Here is a 19,544-nt window from a genome sequence, read left to right as displayed (position 1 = left end):
GAAGTGCTTAAGTGTAGTGAAAATTTTTTCTTCTGCATTCTCTTTCTGTTACTTTCTTTTTATAGAAACGAATTAACTAACATTCCAACTATTACGAGCAACATTTGTTCACCATAAAGTTGGAAAAATTATTCATGACGCACCCTGGGCAGCCAATCGGACAGCTCGCCCTACTAACGTCATTAGGGAAAAGGACGTCAAATGGGTAGAGGCGGCTTAAAATTCAGTGATGTGCTGCGATCGGCTGCGATGTACATTTTTAAAAGCTTATAATAAATTTCACGCTTTACGCAGAGGACTTAGATGCGTCTATTAATGAGCAGAACGATCTACTCTAACGACTAGGTACGTTTCTACAACATCGTCAAAATCGTTTCAGGGTCCCTGTTTAACAATCGTCACCCGATGGTTCCTCGCAATTACAAAGTGAGGCTTTATTTGCCTCCCAACCCCCCACCCCATTTGCAGTCGCTGGCTGCACGCTGCACTATTTCGCGATGCGCTGGTCCCGTATACAGTGCCAACCCTGCCGGCCCGAAGAGCGAACACGAGCGAGCATAAAGACCAAACAGGGCCGGAGTGTGCACCAAGTGCGGTGGAGACACAGGCTTGGAAGAAGCGTCGAGGAGAAGAATGACTTCAATGCGAGGCGAAGCGTGGTAACAGAGGGCGAGCGCGTGCTCATTCCTTAACGAGGTCGAGCAGGTTCAGTTTGTAGCAGTGAGCACCGAGGGAGGCTACAAACATTTCCTCCTGAAGCGCGAAGCTGCGCAGGCAGCGTCTATGCCCAACGAATGGCTTCTAAGGCTAGTGCGCAGTTGCTGGAGGGTGAGCGCACATGGTTCGTAGTGATGACGTGGCACTCATGTCGTTTACGGATTCAAAACCTACTCAGCGAAACACATTATTTCAGCAGGATGAACCCGCTTCAGTTCATAGTGTGTGTGATAGGCTCTACTTTTGGCTGGACCGTTCTGCGGTGTTGGAGTGCAACAAGTTTAGGTGGAGCGAGGCTTTTAGGGGTGAAAATATGTCGAACTTCTTACTTGACAATGCCCGCTAAACAAGAATGGCCTTCCTTTGAAATTTTATGTAAAGCTTCATATAAACCGGTTCCGACAGCGCGTAGAATTAATCTATTTTTTTTCTACGCGGCCTATGATGTTAAACGAAAGCTTGTAAAAGTAAAGCCGCCCGGGCCCAGGGGCTCGTGGCTGCCTAACAACAAGGTCATCCGTCAATACCTTGTTTTCAAATAAAGTCTTTACTCACTCACTCACTTGTGTTGCTTCTTGACATTTCTTTCTCGCTTGAATATACTTTTGGGCGTTTGTTTTGTTTCCCGAAAATTTGTATAGCAGGAAATGTTCTCTTGCGCTTTTTTCTTTTTTGTTCTTTTGTTAATTAGTCGGCGTCATTCCTTACGTCGTTTTCATATTTGGAAAGCCGGTCCTTCGCGTGCGTATTACCGCGGCATCTCATTTAATAAATATACGAATGTTTTCCCATTGCCGATGGAAACAGGATGACAAGAAAACCGACTAAATGAGAGATATCACAGTTTCGCCATACGGGCGAAGCAAAGAATGCGACAGGAAGATGTTAGAATGTTACACGAAGTGTAAAACTCGTAGCTGTAGTGGCAGTATGAATTGCAGTAAATGTAAGCTAAGTAAAAACCAGCTGTTGTGCTAATGGTCCTCTATTTGAATCCTGCCATCGGACAATTTCATTTATGTTTATTAATTAAAGCCAACGTCTTTCTTAGCTACGTTACCACCACTTTTCCATATCGAGTATGTCCCAAATCTCTTTGGGTCGATGCCGGAGGTAATGCACAGCCGTGCCAATCAAGTTATATCATTTTTAAATTTGAGCTCTGTTATTTTTTCGGACTTTTAATATTGAAGCTCGAAAATATTTTGGATAGAAGGCATGCGCTGTCGGTGTTTTGTTTCCTGACATTTGTTTGCGGGCTGCCGTTCTCAAAATTTTGAGGAATAATTTTGTCAAGAATGTAAGACGTGGTATGAGCAACGTTAGAGATAGAATGGTGTCTCATTATAACCCGCATATACCGCATGTCATATAGCATGGCGTGACATGTAGCATATATATCACTAAATGTCCAAGGAATCTCACGGCGACGCCGATGGCGACGACGGCAAAAACTCGCTTGTAGTGCCCATGTATAGCTGCTATCGCAATGAATCATTTAATTAATCACTCCAACGACCCCTCCACTGAAAATATTTTATCTAGTTTCCTGTACACAATTTCTTTCTCTTCTGCGGGAACTCTTCTTTATTATGGCCCACTTTCTTTTTCCTAAATTCAATTGCCGAGTGAAGTGTGAACGTCAAAATGTAAATGTAAAGAGCAAAACGTCATCTCCTAGCCACGGCCATCACGCTTCTTCCGACAAAAGTAATTTGCCATGAACTAAGCTTTGCGCCGCATTTTACGGTGTAAGATACAAAGTAGGGTCCAAAGAAAGCGTAACGCAAGTGCGAAAGCCAAACCGAGAATGACAAATGGGAAGAAGAAATGCCCACGGTCTATGTCTGCATCCTAGATTTCCCATGAGAAAGATGAACAGGGACATGCACAGCTAAGCCAACTGTGAGACGGGACGTCGTTTGCCGTTGGGGGTGGAGAGTTTGACGGCCTGCGAGGCGACAAGGGACGACCTTGCAACAGGAGGTACGTCGCCTTGCGTAGATACTTATCGTATCGCGTCAGGCACGTGTGCTATACATGATAAGCTTAGGGGGCGTAGTCTCACTTCTCTGTATATCGTAGCATGATCATCTGAGGGGCGTCACCCCCATTTTACAGTAAAAAGTATCTGCTCAATAAATCCCGGGTACTCGTGCTCTGGCAACCGAAAGCATGGGGCCATGCTGATACATGGTGTCAGAAGTATCTAGCCCCTGCCCACATCCGCTCGTCTGAAGGATAGCAGTCGCCGAGGTCGCCGTTCGAAGGCTGCCACCATGGATTTCATAAAGCCACCGGAGCCGCTCCAGTTTGAAGGTGACATAAGCAAGAACTGGGGGCTGTTCAAGCAGCGGTTTCAACTATTCCTGACTGCAACGGAACCAGCGAGTAAGAAAAGAGAAACATCGACAAAAACTGCGTTGCTACTGAGCGTCGCCGGAGAGGAAGCCATCGAAGCCTGCAACACCTTCAGCTTCACGGAAGACGAATCAAAGGACGATTACAACGCAGTAATCAAAAAGTTCGACGAATACTTCGCTTCTCAAGTCAATGAGGTACATCAGCGCTACCTGTTCCGTAGCCGAATGCAAGAGCCCGGTGAGCCTTTTGAGCATTTCTTGCGAGATCTGAAGACGAAAGCACGAGCGTGTAACTTTCGTGGGCAAGCAGAGTCAATGATCAGAGACCAAATTGCTTTTGGCACAAACGATGCAAAGGTTCGAGAGAAGCTTCTTTCTAACAACCAGCTGACGCTGCAAAAGGCCGAAGAACAGTGCAAGGCAGCTAAAGTAGCGGTAGCGAACCAGGCAATTTGGATACGAGATCAAAAGCAAGTCGACGCAATGCACAGGACGAGTCGTCCTTCGGAAGTAAAGCAGCGCAAAAGTTACAAATGTCAAAGTTGTGCAAGGGCGCATGCACCACGAAAATGCCCAGCTTACGGACGAAGATGTCGTGCATGCCAAGGAAGAAACCACTTCGCTATGTGTTGCAAATCAAAACCGCAAGTAGGCGAGTTGCAAGGTAGGGAAGATGATGTAAGCAGGCGCCCCCTGCGGGGCGTCTGCGTAAGCAGGCGTTTCGTGTCTTGCGACACCACGTACCCGAGCACACGAGGGTTGGACCCTCCCGCGCGTAGCCGTGCGCGGCTTAGCCGTGTCTGGGGAAAGGGGGATTCTGGGGGTTGAGCCGATGCTGGGTGCTTGGACCTTTAAGGCCTCCCGGCGGAGGCAACACGCCTCTTTGGCCTCTGCTTCACATAGACGGCACCCCCGGACTGACCCACCTGGGGGAAATCGGCAGTCGTCTTTTCCTGTCCCCCTCTCCATCTATAATCTTTCTTCTGCACCTTTCCTTCTCTCCACTCCTTCCCTTATCTTTTTTTCCACTCTAATTTCCTGGCGGCGAGGGTTAACCTTGTGTGGCTAACCAGCCTTGGTTAAAACATGTACGGTTATAGTGGTGGCGTACAGCTGGTGTGCGCAAGTCTTGATATACAAGCCTTGTGGCGTCCCCATATTGGGTTCGGTGGTGGGCGGCTGGCGCTGCTGCCGAAGACAAATGCTTTTTATGGCTACTCCTTCCATTTCCCTAACTGATCGTCCTCTAAAAAGGAGGCGCAACGAAGCAACCACTCGATTTTTCTTCAAGAGCTACGACAACTTTGCAAAGTACCATGTGATCCACAGTGACGGCAATATAACTGCCAGAAAACTATCTCCCTTCAAAGTTTCGAAGTGCCTAAGAGACACATTAGGCCCAGGATTCAAGGCTACAAGGATGGCTAGTGGCATAGAACGACAGAAAGCTGAGCTAGTTGGTAAGGATTCATTATGCAAAATAGAAGTGAGGCGTGCAGACAGGACACAGGAGTAGAGAAGTGGACAACACGAACGCCGGAAGCAGGATTGTGCAGATAAGTAGGGGAACATGGAAAAGGGCTCAGAGTACTAGAAATGAAGCTTCAACAACACGGCGTTCGTGTTGTCCACTTCTCTACTCCTGTGTCCTGTCTGCACGCCTCACTTCTATTTTGCATAATGGCTAGTGGCGACATCCTTCTGGAACTGAAAGACAAAGAGCCACTTAAAAAGCTTTCAGACCTCAAATTCATCGGTGACATAGCAGAAACTGTCACGGCGCACCGTTCGATGAACAGTGTTCGTGTGGTAATCACTGATGAAGACATGCTTGACCTTAGTGATGAAAAATTGCTTGAAGGATTTGCAGAACAAAATGTGACCAAAGTTCAAAGAATCATGATCCGTCGGAATGACACCGAAATTGCCACAAAACATGTAATCCTTACATTCGGCTCCAGCAAACTACCAGACTCAGTCGAAGCAGGCTATGTGAAAACCCGTGTGAGGCCTTATATCTGCAATCCTAGACGTTATTTCAAATGCCATAGGTTCGGGCACAGCTCTCAGACATGCAGAGGAAAGTTAACGTGTGCCAAATGCAGTTCTAACGATCATCCATCTGATAACTGTAATGCTGAATCACACTGCACAAACTGTGAAGGGGATCATCCTGCATTCTCACGATCATGCCCAATCTGGAAAAAAAGAGAAAGAAATTATTGCCCTTAAGATCAATGAAAACATCACATTCTCTGAAGCGCGAAGGCGACTTACATTTTCTCGCAACGAATGTTTTGCCGCTGTGACGAGGCAGGGGGCACTCTCACAACGGCCTAAAGATCCCGCCCTGGTCACACGCAGTGAAACACGGGAGACTTCTTCTGCCCCCACAGAGGCAGCACCCAGTGCTGCCCAATCCAACAACACGCAGACCTTGCTCTCGTAGGGCTGCATTACTGTGCAAAACCGAGGCCCGAGACACGTCTCGCAGAGCCTCGTGACACCGCCTCCACCGCCTCTGAGAAGGAGATGGAGGTTGACGCAAGTACATCAGCGGCACCAAAAGACAAGCGCAGCTTGCTTGAGGGACGCAAAAAAGAAAAAAAAAACCTCGAATAATTCCACCAAAACCAAAATAACATAACTCTACACAGAACAATCCCAAAAACACCTTTGTCATAATGGGTGCTCAGATATTGTAATGGAATGCCAGAAGGCTTTTGCATAACCTAGATGACGTCAAAGAATTGTTATCTACGTATAAGCCTAGAGTGTTCTGTGTTCAGGAGACGCACTTAAAATCAAGTGACTCGAACTTTCTCAGTTCGGAATTTTTAGGAAAGACCGTGATGATGGACATGCTGCATCAGGTGGCGTGGCAATAATAGTATCAAAGACTGTTGCATGCCAAAATCTCCAACTTAACATGCCTTATGAAGCAGTAGCCGTGCGAGCTATTCTGCTTAATAGGCTTATTACTGTATGTTCTTTGTACATTCCACCAGACAAGCGGCTCGACATTACAGAGTTTGAAAAACTAATAGACCAGCCTCCTGAGCCGTATATTGTGGTTGGTAATTTTAATGCTCATAGTGGACTCTGGGGGGACTTACGCTGTAATGCAAGAGGCCGCGTAATTGAAAAATTCCTTCTATGCTCTGCAGCATCCCTGTTTAACAAAACGTTCCCGACTTATTATAGCACTACACATAACACCTACTCCTCAATAGATCTGGCGGTTGGTTCTGCAACACTTCTGCCATTGTTTGAATGGAGAGCTCTCACAAACTCCTTTGGAAGCGACCATTTTACAGTTCTCTTAGAGGCGATACATACGTATGACCCACCTGTAAATCCAAAAAAATGGAAGCTAAATCCTGCAAACTGGGCAGAATTCAAAGAGCTCGCATGCATGTCCCTTGAATCCGTAAGGCAGTTTGACATTGAAGAAATGGCCGCCTATATAACTGAACACATTATTCATGCCGCGAAACAATCGATACCACAAACCTCTGGTAAAATAGTGAATCCTAAGCCCTGGTTGGATGAAGAGTGCAAGCAAGCACGAAAAGAACAAAACAAAGCATGGCGTACGTTTTCCAAATATCCAACAGAAGAAAACCTTATAAATTTCAAACGTGCATAAGCAAATGGAAAACGTATTCGCTGGGAGGCCAAGAGAGCTAGTTGGAGAAATTATATCGGCTCAATAAACTCATACAAAGATAGCCAGAAAGTGTACAGTAGGTTTCGAAGGCTAAAAGGGAATACCACACTACCCTTGCCCGTGGTAAATGACAGTGCTACTACATTAGAACGGTAAGCAGATTCTTTGGGCGAACACTTTGAGCACATATCTAGTTGCGCGAATTACACAAAAGCATTCCTAACATATAAAAAATTAGATGAGTCAATACCCTTCTTCTTCCGAAAATCCCATAGCGATGGGTACAATTGCCCATTCACGATGCAAGAATTAAAAATAGCTTTGCGCAACTGCGAAAACTCTGCGCCAGGATTAGACAGTATTAATTATGAGATGTCAAGCACCTACCCGAGGAAACACTTGAATGCCTCTTATACCTGTTCAATAAAATTTTCTGCAGTGGTCGATTGCCGTCCTGTTGGAAGGAAGCTATAGTAGTACCAATATTAAAGCATGGAAAAGACCGCTCATGTGTGTCGCTCTAACAAGCTTTGTATGTAAGGTGTTTTAAAAAATGACAAACCGCCGATTAATGTACTTTTTGGAATACAATGGAATTCTGGATCCCCGCCAAGCCGGTTTTAGACCAGGAAGGTGCACAACAGACAGCCTAGTCCTACTGGAGAGCTATATACGAGGCGCATTTGTTCATACGCAATACTGTCTATCAGTATTTTTTTATCTCGAGAAGGCTTATGACACTACCTGGAGGTACGGCATATTGCAAGACCTCGCGTCGTATGGCGTGTCAGGCAACATGTTTAACATAATAAGAAGTTACCTGTCCGAACAAAAGTATAGAGTAAGGGTGGGAACTGCAATGTCGAGAGTCTTTGTGCAAGAAAACGGTGTACTACATGGAGGAGTGCTCAGCTGCACACTATTCTTAGTTAAAATGAACACACTACAAAAAACAATCCCACCATTTATATCCTATTTAGTCTATGTAGATGATATATAGATAAGTTTTAAATCATGCAATCTGTCCATATGCGAGAGTCAGATTCAGCTGAGAGTGAACAGGCTTTCAAAATGGGCTGACAAGAATGGCTTTCGCTTTAACGAAGAAAAGACGACATGCTTGTTATTTTCTCGGAAAAGAGGCATGCATCCTGAGCCGAATATTACGATGAACGGATATGTGCTTAGTGCTAAAAAGGAGCAGAAATTTCTTGGCGTTATATTGGATGATAAGCTTTCGTTTGTACAACATATAAAAAACATAAAGATGAAATGTTTAAAAACTATTAACATCCTTAAAATTATTTCGCACCAGTCGTGGGGAACTGATAAGAAATGCTTGCTCTCGCTCTAACAGTTTGATTAGAACACGTATCGATTACGGGAACATCGTTTACCGATCAGCTTCACGTTCTGTCTTAAAAATTCTGGGTCCTGTACATAACCTTGGCATGCGACTAGCCCTAGGTGCATTCCGTACTAGCCCTGTTGCAAGTTTGCACGTAGAAGCTAATCAGTGGAACCTAGATCGACAACGTAAGTATTGTAGTTTTATGTACGTACTTAAGATTAGTTCCAACCGAGAACACCCGTGTTACAAAATGATGAAGAGCACAGAAACGCAAACCCTCTTTGCAAAGCGGCCTACATTAGCAAACCCATTTCTACTGAAAGCACTATCGCTATGTCAATAAAACAACATATTGCTGTCGGACGTTCACCTGCATAACACTAACGATTTAGTAGCATCATGGGAATCAGTCACCATACATTGTGACTTCTCGTTCACAGAAACAAGCAAAAAGCATACACCCGAAGAAGCTGCAAAGGAACACTTATTATCACTACAGAGTAAGTACAAGTGTCCAGTATTTTACACTGATGCTTCAAAAACGGCTGAAACAACATCATGTGCTGCAATTGGTCTTGATTTTGTAGCCCATTTACGATTAAACAAATACACAAGTATATTCACTGCTGAAGCTCATGCTATACTCCTCGCAGTTAAAGAAATAACAACAAAACAGATCAATCAATCGATAATGTACACAGCTGCCTTAAGTGTGGTCCGGTCGATACACCTAGAAAAGCAAAAAAAGAATCCGGTGATAAACAATCTCATTAGCAGCTTATCCTTAGCCTGCAAGAGAGGGCTACATATTATAATCTGCTGCGTACCGGGCCATATATACCTGGTAATGAAGCGGCAGACGCAAATGCGGCTTTAGCAGGTCTAAGGCCCCAAATAGATGTAAGTTATGTTCCATATACAGATATGAAACCTGTCGTTCGAGGAATACTGCGTCACGCATGGCAAGAAGATTGGGACACAAGAAATAATAACAAGTTTCACATCATCCATCCCTACATTACCAAAACACCTGTATACCGGCATAGACAGGAGGAAGTAATCATGTCGAGACTGAGGATAGGACACACACATGCAACACACTCATACTTGCTAACCGGTACTGATCCACCGGTCTGCATTAGATGTGAAAGTCAACTCACGGTAATACATGTTCTTATGCAATGCCCTGACATGGAAGCCACGCGAAAAATATACTTTCCTGAACTTTACCGCAGCAATTTACCTATGCACCCTGCATTTTTCCTATCGGCTGAGCCGATGTTCCCCCTCGACCGGCTGTTAAGTTATCTTAATGATGTGAACTTTCTGAGGAATATATCTTACCGCTTTTAAATTCATCTTACCTACGCTACCCGAAATCCTACATAATCATCCTAAATTCTCTCAAGAAATGCAAGCCTTATGTTTTTAATTCCTAGGCCTATACAGCCACCACAGTACATCACAGGCATTGCAACCCATTATACCCGCTGTCATGTTTATAACAATCTACCGCACTACTAAACATTGTTGCTGGCGCTCTTTGGCCGTTGTAGCCCTTGCGCCATAAAACACTAATTAATAATAAAGAGACCGACCATCGCCCTTTGATTGTTATCTGTAAGAAAGCAACCGGTGACATGCCACCCAGGCTACAACGTTTCTTTATGCGATTGCTCAGATATGACTTCGACCTGCAATTCGTTCCAGGAAAACAGCTCGTGCTCGCGGACATACTGTCTCGAGCACCCAGCAATTTGGACACGGATACGGTTGGCACCGCTGACGTAGAAGTGCACGCAGCGAGTTCGGTATCTTCACTCATCAGCGACGAAGTATGGAAGCGTCTCGCTGTAGAAACGGCCAAGGATAGTTATCTGAAAGTGGTATGGCAAAACCTAATAACAAATTAGCCAATAGACGGTCCATTGATATCACTTTCATCTGAGCTATCTCATATTAAAGGTGTAAGGAGGGAAAGAGATAAGTAGAAGGCAGAGAGGTTAACCAGAATAACGCCCGGTTGGCTACCCTACGCCGGGGGAATGGGAAAGGGGGAAACAAAGATAACAGGGAGAGGGCGGAGAAAACGAAAGAAGGAAATTGAGGTGAGTTCGCTGACGTGTGTGATCTTGCAGAAATTGCATTAATAGTCACAGGTGGTCGCACAAGCCCGCCGTCCTTAAGAAGCACAAAAGCGCCTTCACCGCTTTATGGGCCGACGGGCGATGGGGGCAGTGTTCCAGCAGCACCTGCACAGAAAGCGGCCGAGTTCCTGTCTCTCTGGGGTGTATCGTGGACAGCGGCACAGCAGATGGTCGATGTTTTCTTCGGTGCCACAGACCTCGCATGCTGCCTTGTCAGTCACTCCAATTAATGTAGAGTATGCCTTTGTGAAGGAAACTCCTAACCAAAGGCGACAGAGAAGCGCAGCTTCACGTCGAGGAAGTCCGAGTGGAGGTCGGAGTTGCAGGGAGGGGTTTAGTCGATGCAGTCGTGCAAGTCGTAAGTTTGGCGAGTTCCACTCGGTCAGTGTGAGACTGCGTGCCAGGTATCTAAGCTGCCTTGCAGTGTCTGCCCTCGAAAGCGGAATTGGAACGCTGTGCTCTTCTTGATGTGCTGTGCGAACAACGTTATCGGCGGAATCATTGCCACTGATTCCACAATGGCCAGATACCCATTGAAAAACGACCTCGTGACCTTTTTGTTGGACGTGATGGTAAAGCTTCGCGATTTCGTATGTCAATTGGTCATGGCAACCGTGTCGGAGAACTGACTGCGTGATCTGTAATGCCGGTTTTGAATCACAGAACACAGCCCATTTTCTAGGTATTTCAGAATCAATTAATTCCAATGCTCGACGCAGGGCCGTTAGTTCAGCCGCCGTTGAGGTCGTGACATGCGATGTCTCGAACCGCAGTGTCATTCCTCGCGTTGGTATAACCACGGCACCACCCACCAGAACTTCACGACGTAGTCGATCCATCGGTATAGATGTGCACGTGGTTGCTGTACTGTCGTGCAAAAGAAGTAAGCTCAGCTGTTTTAGAGCAGGTGCCGGTATATCTGTCTGCTTCTGTAGTCCTCGAATCAATATATGTACTTGTGGACGGCTCAAACACCATGGAGGAAAAGCTGGCTTGGCCGCAGGTGCGTACCCTGAAGTAAACGACGCACGATGTGCACTGACAATACCGCTAAATGACGAGCAGGGCCTTGCAGCAGTGAGGCTCGCCAAGTGATGGGAAGGGGTCCTAGCATAATGCCTGAGATGCATACGCATTGTCTCAATGGTAATGTGCGTCGTGATTGGGTAATCCTGCGCAAGGGCAATGGTTTCAGCCGTTGATGCTCTGCGCGGTCAGCCAAGACTTATCTTAAGGGCTTGGGCTTGAATACTCTGAATCGTACGCAGGTTAGTCTTGCAGGTGTTGGATATTGCAGGAAGGCTGTATCGCAGGAATCCAACGATCAACGCCACGTACAGCTGTAACATAGCCGTGTATAGATACTCCCCAACTTTTTCCTGCAAGGAACCTGAACAGGTGACAGATAGCAGTCAGCCGCTTTTTCACGTAATTGACGTGCGGAGTCCAAGACAGGTCTCTGTCAATTACGACTCCCAAGAACCTGTGACTTCGGCTGTATGGTATAAGTTGTCCGTTAACAGACACGCCGTAAGCAGACATTCGCTTCCTCGTGAATGCCACCATTGCGCACTTCCGCATGAAGTGTCAAGTCCTTGTTCACGAAGGTAGCAAGATGTCATTGTGGCTGCCTTCTGAAGCCGAGCGCGAAGCTGAAGTGTCACACCTGATGCCCAAATGCAGATGTCGTCCGAATAGATGGAAAGTCGTACGGTGCTTGGCAGGTTGTCAACTAATCCACAGAGGGTGAGATTGAAGAGTCGGTCTAAGCACTCCGCCTTGAGGGACTCCTCGGCTACCGTAATGCTCGGATGTCGGGCCATTTCTGTGTGCACGTAGAATGATCTCCTCGGTAAGTAGCTGCACACCCACATATATATCTTACCACCAAGTACGACAGCTTCTAACGTGCTAAGGATGGCTTCATGGGTGACATTATCATAAGCCCCTTTAACGTCTAGAAATAGAGCAGCAGATAGTCGCTTACAGGCCTTTTGGTGTTGCGAAAACGTTATCAAGTCAACAACGTTGTCTGTTGACGAACGGCCACGTCTGAATCCGGCCATAGCATCTGGGTAGATTTCATAGTACTCTAAGTACCATTCCAGACGTGTTAAAATCATTCTTTCCATTGTTTTTCCGACACAGCTGGCATGTGCGATCGGACGGTATGAGGAAATGTCCAAAGGCGACTTGCCAGCTTTGAGAAGTAGAATGAGGCGAGTTGACTTCCATTCTTGCGGAACCGTACCCGTCTGCCAGGAGTCGTTGTACAGGAGCAAGAGTGCCTTCTGAGCTTGGTCTCCTAGGTTACACAGGTCACGGTATGTAATGCCGTCAGGTCCTGGCGCTGAAGAACGCCTGCACAAAGCCAGCACAGCTTCTAGTTCTTCCATAGAAAAAGGGCATTCCATGCCGGGATCGCGTGAGAACAGTGGGTGATCGAGCGTTCCCGTACCCGTTCCATCGGAATTCGCTTCGCCAGCAATCTTTCTGCAGAAAGATTCAGCGACGTCAATATCTCTACATTGTAGATAGAGGGCCAGAGATTTAAACGGGTGGCGCTGACGAAAGGCTGTGCGAAGGCCACGAACAGTCCTCCATATTAGCGACAAAGGTTTTCACGGATCCAGGGACTCGCAAAAGGATACCCATTGTCGCGAAGCCAGCTTGTTCATGTGACGCTGTATTTTCTATTGTGTTCGTCTAGCCAATCTCAAATCGTAATTGGACTTCGTGCGTCTATATCTTCGCTCCGCACGACGGCGAATTGCTCGAAGTTATTAAAGGTGTCCTATTCAAGGCGTGCGAGGTACTAATTCCTAGCAGTATGAGGCGAGAGACTTTGCACAGGATTCGCGAGGGTCATCTAGGAAGCGGCAAATGTAAAGCTAGAGCTCGTCGTCTCGTCTTCTCGCCTGGCATGAACTCGGAAATTGAGGTGTTCGCTCAGAGGTGCGCTGCATGCAAAATGTATGCGTATAACCAGCAGAAGGAACCACTTATGATGCGTCCCGTTCTGGAACAGCCTTGGTATCGCGTAGGAATCTACATATTCCACTACGGCGGGAAGTCCTACCTGTGCGTCGGTGACGCCTTGTCTAACTTCCCAGAAGTAGAATGCCTCCGAGATACTACAGCCACGACCGTTATTGAAGCGACTAGTGCTATATTTTCCCGCTATGGCATTCCAATAGAGGTTCTTTCGGACGATGGTCCCCAATTTTCTAGCAGAGAATTTGCCACGTTTTCGCGCACTTACGACTGCAAGCACATTACCTCAAGTCCGGGATTCCCACGTTCCGATGGGTTATCGCAAAAGGGGATACATGTGGTGAAGAGACTCCTAAGGAAAACGTCCGAAGCTAAACAGGATTTTTGGTTGGCACTTCTGGCTTACAGGACTTCTCCTTTGGAGTGTGGCCGGCCGCCAGCAGAGATCCTCCAAGGCCGCCAACTACGAATGTGGACCAGCCCACCAAGTTGTCAAGCACCGCCAGCTTCAAACCTCCACGCAGCCACTAGCACCGCTCCACGAAGGCGATGTCGTGCGAGTTCAGACCGATACGTAGGCCACGAAAGCAGACGTTCTGAAACCGTCGACGTACCCCAGGCCGTACCATGGCATCACGCCGGAGGGGCGGTCCTTTCGGCGCAATCGCACACACTTACTACCGACCGGGGAGGCCTTCCAACGTGACTTCATTCCCAACGGCAGCGGCGCGTAACTCGAGTGCTCGGCATTTGCTCATCGCACCGACGATGCAGCGCCGAGTAATGGTGTTACGACAGCCGCGGACATGTTCCAAAGTGCGCCGCCAATGCCAGCCATTGTTACGGCAACTGCGGACAGATCGCCGCCTACACCAGCACCGAGGAGGTCCCTGAGGCAAGCAAGACCACCCCGACGACTGCAGTATGATCAGAACTTCGAAGAGATTTCCTGAACACGCTGTGTCAATATTTATATGCTTTATTTTCGTTGCAAGTGTGTAACCTCGGAATCATCGCTATACCACATCTGTAAATGATTGCGCTGTTTATTTTATTTTCTTTCTCGTAACGAAATATGATGCATGGAGTCGCGTCTGGCACGTGTGCTATGCATGATAAGCTGAGGGAGCGTATTCCCACTTCTCTGTATATCGTAGCATGATCATCTGAGGGGCGTCGTCCCATTTTACTGCGTAAAATACCTGCTCAATAAATCCCGGGCACTCGGGCTCTGGCAACCGAAAGCATGTGGCCATGCTGATACAGTAAGATGATGTCCGTGAAGGAGATGAAAGTGAGCGCCCGTGCAAGTGTCCTTCAACTTCTTTTTCTGTATTGGTTAAGAGCAATGCCGACACAGGAAAAAGAACGAGAATGCGTACACACACTTCTAGTTCTTTGTCGTGTGCCGATAACGCTGTTTTTAAGTAATATAGAAAGTCATCAACTCGCCCAAGCTGTCATTCTTCTACAGCTCTTTTCTCTCTTCTTCCTTTTGGTTGTCGTGCTTGTACGCGTTGCTTCCTCAGTAAGTATGAATCACAACCTCACCCAAACTTTTACGTTTGGTTCAGTTCGGACTGCAGTATCTCAAGTCCTTTACTCAGAAATATTAATTCATGTTCATGCAAGTGCTGCGAGAAATGACCTATGGCGGGTTCTCATGTCTTGGTCACGTTGTCATTGTAGCCGATGCAGCTACGAGGACCAGCAATGCAGTCTAAATGCTAAAATTGAGAATAGCATCTCTTGCGGGCTTCAGAATCAATAGGATCGTGCACTCTCTTAACCGTTCTTCTACATTACTTCGGTGAAGAGAGCGGGCATCACGTGAAGCTTTCCACTGCCGATTATAAGCATGCCGAAACAAGAGCCAGAACTTGCTGTGAAAACCACAAGAACAATGCGGCGGCTGTTGCCGGGGTGCTTCTCTTTCTGTCAATGGGCCTTACCTCATGCTCTTGTGCATGTGCATCCTGTCCAAAAATGGTGACCATGACGTCACTGGTACTTTTACCAACAGCAGTAAAACAAAAACATGGCCTCAGGTAATGCTTTCTATTGCTGTGAGCCGTCGCCAGTGCGACGTTGACATCACATCATTTTCCATTCGAATGCAAAGTCTTTCTGAAATAACTCATATCCGTGTGTAATAAGCCGTCTACTTAGGGCCTAGCGTTGGTCGCTGGATCAAATCCCGGCCACGGTGGCCGCATTTCAATGAGGACTCCAGTTTGTCCATTCGTTGCTGGATCTTCTTTTGTGTGCGTCTGGCTATTCTTAGATAATGGATGGACTTTGTGCGTGTCGGTGTGCTCGCTTCACATGCCGACAAATGACACCAAATTGCTGCAACTCCACGTCGGATTCTGGGAAGATTGGAGAGCATACCAATGTGCTCATCGCCTTCTATGTTGCTTCCTTCATCGCTTCCTGAAGGCCAGAAGGGAAACGAGAGTCTCAACGGTGGGCGAAATATTGTGAATCCCTAGACCCCCGAAAACCTCTTTCTCATATATGAAGAACCGTGCGAGGCCTATGTGTATTTCCCGAACAACGCGTGTCATTCAAGACCCTCGCGCATTTCCAACATCCATAGGACATCGAGGTAGCCGAAGATTTCTGCAGGAGGATCGTACACAGTACACAGACTCTTTTGATGTGGATAGCATCATGGTGCGTTCATAGGACTCGCGTATGGACCTGCTGTGCACTACCGAGGAGCTCGATGCGGCTCTTACTTGGTGTAAACGGTCGTCGTCGCCTGGACCAGATGGCATATCGTAGCGCATATTGTGCCACCTGGGTGAGTGAGCACGAAATGCGTTGCTGGATATATTCAATGAACCCTGGCGGAATGGAAACGTTTCTCAAGAGTGGAAGACAAGCCGTCTGGTGTCACTCCTCAAACTTTGCAAATCACCACTAGAGCTCACGTCACAACGCCCAATCGCGCTGACCAGTTGCGTACGCATGATCCTTGCCAGAGTGGAGTGGTACCTGGAACGCTACAAAGTTTATCCAAGCAGTGTGGCCGGTTTTCGACGTCTCCGCTGCTCCATTGATAATTACATCGATCTAGCCAATTACGTTCAGCATCAAAAGAGATGTAAAGGATTACAGGTCGATATTGCTTCTGGACGTAAAAGGAGCTTCTGACAATGTTGCTCATGACGCCATACTTGATGCTTCTTGAATCGGTTGGCTGTGCGTGCGTGCGGGTGCGCAGACCGATGACGGTCTGACGTCTACACACACCGTGGTGTCCCCCGAGGTGGCGTCTTGAGCCTCACACTATTTAACCTTGTTCTTGTCGGTCTCATGGAACGCATACCTAGTGCTGTCCAGATATCAATGTACGCCGATGACATCTGCGTGTGGACGTCAGGTGTAGCTCGTCCTCAGGTGCGCGCGAGGCTTAAAACAGCCGCGACTTAGATATCGGTGCATCATAGCGAACAGGGCTTCCAGATTTCCCCTGAGAATGTGCGCTGGTCGCGTTTACGTGGAAGCTAATGATGTCCTATGCCATATTTATCAATGGGCAAAACCTGTGTTGCTCCAGGAGGCACAGATTATTAGGGGTGATCATTCATCGAGGCCTTGGCTGGAGCCCCTACGTGGCCTACCTGAAGAAACGTGTAACGGCCATTTCACACGTTTTCAAATTCCTTGGAGGGAAAACGCGGGGTATGCCAGTACATGCAAAGTTACATCTCAACATGGCGCTGTTTCTCCGGTATCTGAGGTACTGCTTACCTGTACTGAGCAATACTTGCAGAAGTAACATCCATACAATCGTGTGGGCTCAGGTGCAGGCACTCGGTGTTTGTGTTGGACTGCCGCGCTGCACGACGACATGAGAAACAACTGTGATAGCTCAAGATTATCCAGTCACAACTCATATGACATCGGAAGCACCCAGAGCACACATCAGGCACATTACCCGAGCCCCTTTCCGCTACCTCGCCACTGCCGAGAGACTAGCCCAGTGCCTACTTTTTCCAGGAGATATCGACGTACCGTGACTGCCTCCCTCGAGATTATACTCCTGCCGAGAGGCTGCTATCTGCTCCTTAGCTTTTTCGGCTCGCCCACAAATTCGACTCTCGCTATCAGGAATTCGAACGAAAGCAGGACCCTCGTCACCAGCTCTGCAGCAGATATCTCTACTCGTGCTGCACGAGACATGCAAGGACCATCTTCACATTTACACTGAAGGCTCGACAACTGTCCACGGATCTACAGGAGCTGTGATCATCGCCAAAAAATCCGTGGCAATTCAGTTTAAAGCCTCTCACCACACAATGTCGAATGCTGCGGAGCTTGCTGCACTTCTCAGCGCACTTCATATGATTCATGAAGATCTACCACGAAGCTGGAGCATATTTACTGATTCGAAGGCAGCCCTGCATTGTCTCCTATCCGCTCTACGTCGTAGACCGTAAGACCAACTTGTGCTGGAAATCAGGCAGCTACATCACCAAATAGCAGAAAAAGGACATGACATCACTTTTCTATAGCAGTGAATAGTGCGCAGAGGACGGGGGATTAAAATTCAGACACACACGAACAGTACTAGCGCTAACGTCCAGCAAATTTTATTTTTCAGATACATCCCTTTTATACGTCCGAAGCAGGACCTATCGCTTATACAACCGGTATCAACGTCTCAGAAACGCTAGGTCTTTATCGCAGAGGGAAATAGAAGGTGCGCTCAGACATGTGCGTCCTGCTCTGTTTATCTTTTCAGCTTCAATGATTTCTCGAGTTAACCTGTCTTTGCTCCTTCCTATATGTTTTCTGGTATACTCAAACTCCAACTCTATCATGTCTGTAGGTGTTGTTTAGGTCGTACCTTACGATTTTTCTGGCGTATTTTACTTTGAGGAATTCAATTAGTTCAATACCGCCTCTGCGCCACGCAGAGGGCCTGCGTGGTTGGGGCTCGGAATGATATTTTTGCCAAGCGACGTCCGACGCCGGCCACGGATTTTTTGCGACATGGGGCCCTTAACGCTTTCGCGTAAATATATTCGAGCCTGTGCACGTTGTTGGGGTCAGCCTGTCGGGTGATTCACTATAGGTGGCAAAACGAGCGGCTGCAGAGCGAGCACGGCAAGCTGCAGCCTCTCGCTTTGCCTTTCATGATGTCGAGGTCCCGCAGACGCCGTTCCCGGAGCCCATGGGCGGTGAATAGGCTCCAACGCGCATCAGGTACCCGTCCGATGACCACTACGACATCCCCCCAGAGTATGAGGGGGAGTTCGCCTACGAACCCAATGAAGAAATGTAATGTCAACACCATAGTGCCGCTCGAAAAAGTACTGTCATCGCACTGCAAAGTGGTGTCATCGGGCTGAAAAATAGCTGCATCGAGAAAGAACACTCAACAAAATGTGCGCGAAACACTACTTTAATGAGAACTGCGCAAATAAACTCAGCTGAGAGATCTGAATATGGCTGGTTTGTCGTCTTGCTTTCTTGCGACCTGATAAGCAGCGACATATTACACTCGAAAACATAAAGCAACAACAATAAACTCAGCAGCATTTCGCCGCAAGAAATAACTCAGAGACAAATAATACTCTCGCCTTTACATATAAATAGAATTGCTTAGATGGCCCCATAGTTTACCACTGATACGATCAGTGCTTTTGAAATGTCGAACAGCTAGGAATCTTAAGCTATAGAATTGCTTAGGTGCCTCCATAGTTTGCCATTGATACAATCTTTCTGAAATGTCGAACAGCTAGGAATCTTAAGCTCACATAGTATGCCGCATGGTTTGAGGGAGTAAGAGAATGCTGCACACGCGCTTTCTTTATGAAAAACAGCGCTCCTCTGTACCCGCGTTAAAGTGCCACCCCAACCCCTGTAGCGTAATAATCGCCGCTTCTTCCGCCTTTCTAAAGTAGCGCTGTGCCACGTTTCTGTACGTATAACTCTATTTTGCTGCCGTTCCCTCTACTGTCTGTACTGCTCACATTTGTTCACGTTACTTATTGTCCTTTGCGAAACGCGACCCCGTCTCTACGTCAACGTCTCGCCGAGTAAGAAATGGGCCTCCCCGCTAAGGGGATCAAGGATGATGGCTCGCTTCAAATATAAATGGTAATGTCACCGCCAAAAGTTCCTGAGCCCCCCCCCCCCTTTCGCCTACACGCTGGTGTGAACACGTAGCTTCCCTACGATCCCCAAAGCGATTGTGACGTCATCTCTAAGCAATCCCTTGATCTCCCGCTAGTGTTCACAGCTTGGGCAGGAAAAGCAAAAGAAGCAGAGTCAGTGCACGAGGTGAA

At 47.3% G+C, this 19,544-nt stretch overlaps 1 long non-coding RNA gene across 1 annotated transcript in view; it reads left to right on the top strand.

The window, feature by feature from the left end:
* The window catches only part of LOC142589519 (uncharacterized), a 580,475-nt gene that overhangs the window by 214,580 nt on the left and 346,351 nt on the right, over positions 1 to 19,544 (top strand). The window lies entirely within an intron of this gene.

Source organism: Dermacentor variabilis, chromosome 8, assembly GCF_050947875.1.
Source record: "Dermacentor variabilis isolate Ectoservices chromosome 8, ASM5094787v1, whole genome shotgun sequence".
Lineage (NCBI taxonomy): Eukaryota > Metazoa > Arthropoda > Arachnida > Ixodida > Ixodidae > Dermacentor > Dermacentor variabilis.
The sequence above is the reverse complement of the archived record's forward strand: the minus strand, read 5'-3'. Positions and strand labels throughout refer to the sequence as shown.